Raw genomic sequence first — 2515 nt, forward strand, 5'->3', positions numbered from 1 at the left:
GAGAGAGAGAGAGAGAGAGAGAGAGAGAGAGAGAGAGAGAGAGAGAGAGAGAGAGAGATTACAGGGAGGAGGAGGAGGAGGAGGAGGCAGAGAAGCACACATGGAGCAGCGTAGGATGCACCAGCAGCACATTCAGCATTGACACTTCCATCTTACAGAGCTTTAATAAAAGGCTTTTGGTGATAAATGCTGGAGATTTGTGCTGCTTCTGACAAGTTTAGGGTCCTTTTGGTGGCTGTTTGGAGCATACCAGAGAAACAATCACCAAAGCATAGACACACATTAAATCTGGCAAGAAATATAGAGCTGTGAAAGAGATTCACTCCACTTTCAATTTATTTTATTTTTTTTTTTTGTGTGTGTGTTTGTTTCAGACCAGCAAACACGTTTCAGTTTCAAACCAACCAGAGTAAAGACAAAATACAGATGTTATGTTAGGATTTCATTCAGAAAAAGGTAAACCCCTCCTGGATTTATGTAGAAAAGTATTTGTTCTCTAAATATAAACTCTGGATGAAACTCCCAAGTCTTCACCATTTGATTGTCCATAGTTAGGGGCATGATGGGTTGTTTTTAGATACTATTTTAGCCAACTTCATCTTGTGTCCAATGGGGTCTGGGTGTGGCAAGTGAAATGAAATCAGCTTTCCAAATATCGTGGTTTATCAAAATTAATTTGTGATTTGGTTCCAATCAAATGCTTTTGTTGGACGAATCAATAAAATCACCATTCATAAAATATATTTACTCAGGTCGTCTTTGTCTGATGAAATTTGTAAAATAAACAAAAAAGTAACAAAAGCTGCTTTTTTCAAAAAAAGAGGTCAAAAGATTCCCTGTTGCCGGACAGTTTATCAGGCTCAATTGAGCAATTTATCTTGTAGGAACATATCCTTAAAACACTCTCAAGCAAATGTTGACAGAAATCACATTGTACCCAAGCATTTAAAGCAAAGATGCATACTAAAGTTAGCCTAGTATCTAATCCTATCTCAAAGACAGGGGCTATGTTGTCTCTATTGGGGACTACAAAGTGGATCACCATGACATGTGGGGTCCTCCAAGGCTCAATTCTAGGACCACTACTCTTTAATCTCTATATGCTCCCCCTGGGTCAGGTCATACTTAACATTGACATAGCCTGTCATAGCTATGCTGAAGACACCCAGATCTTCCTGGCCCTATCATTTAGTGACTATCAGCCACTGGACTCACTCTGTCAGAGCCTAGAACATGCCGCCACCGTTCCCAGCGGCTGTGGTTCAGCCCGGACCGGAAGTTCCTGGTCCTACGGAACTCACCTACTTCCGCCTAGCTCCGCCTCCGCCATGTACGATGTTTTCCGGTGAATTCGAGGATGGATATAGATTTCTGCTGCAGTGTCGCCTGGCCTTTGAGCGCTTCCCAAGCACTTTTTCTTCGGACTCAGCTAAGAAGTCTTTTATTGTAGGACTGCTAAGGGGCAAGGCTCTTAGATGGGCTGAGGCTAAGAGTCGCAACCCTGAGTTTTTATCTGGTCCCTATGAGGAATTTCTGGATGATTTTAAATTGACTTTTTGTAGTTCCGAGACCGTCACGGACATACGAAAGAGGTTATTACACCTCTCCCAGGGGCGGAGAACGGTTGAAGACATGGCACTGGAGTTTAGAACATTGGCAGCCATGACGACTTGGAACAACGATGCCTTAAATGCAGCTTTTATTGAGGCGCTCAATGATAAAGTGAAGAACCAGTTGGCTCTGTGTCCTGAACCATCCACCCTGGAGGGTCTTATTATGCTCTAAATCTCAATCGATAAGAGACATCGAGAGCTTCACGGGACATCTTCGATGGATCCATCTTCCATGCACCGTCAATCCAGACCAAGACCCCCGTTCCAGGCAGAACCGGCAGAGGAACCTATGCAGTTGGGAAGGGCCAACCTTACCCCGGTGGAATGACGCCTTAGGATGAGTAAGGGCCTCTGTATGTACTGTGGACAACCTGGGGATTTCGTCGAGACATGTGCGGCATTGTTAAAAGGCATAGCCCACCAGTAGGTCCAGGAGTCCTGGTGGGTAGCAACATTGGAGATACAACCTCCCGGTTCACCCTCACCTGCTCTGTGATATGGGAAGGTCAACACCACCAGGTCACTGCTCTGGTGGACTCCGGGTGTGAACAGCCCCTTATCGACCCCTGACTAATCAGAGACTGGGAGATCCCCACAGTTCCTCTTCAGGAACCTATGCCTGTTTCCTCACTAGACGGGAGGTCATTATTCACCATCACGCACAGGACTACGCCGCTCCAGCTCAGAGCTGAAGGTAATCACATTGAGACAATTTCACTCTTTGTGTTTCCATCCCCTCAGAACCCATTGGTGCTCGGACACTCTTGGCTTGCACAACACAACCCGCACCTAGATTGGCATGGTATCTCCCGTTGATCATAAACTCCATCCCTGCGCCTTCTTTTCTAGATGGTTAATGCCGACGGAGAGTCGGTACGACGTGGGGGATCGAGTTGTTGGCA

This window comes from Nothobranchius furzeri, chromosome 12, assembly GCF_043380555.1.
Source record: "Nothobranchius furzeri strain GRZ-AD chromosome 12, NfurGRZ-RIMD1, whole genome shotgun sequence".
Classification (NCBI taxonomy): domain Eukaryota; kingdom Metazoa; phylum Chordata; class Actinopteri; order Cyprinodontiformes; family Nothobranchiidae; genus Nothobranchius; species Nothobranchius furzeri.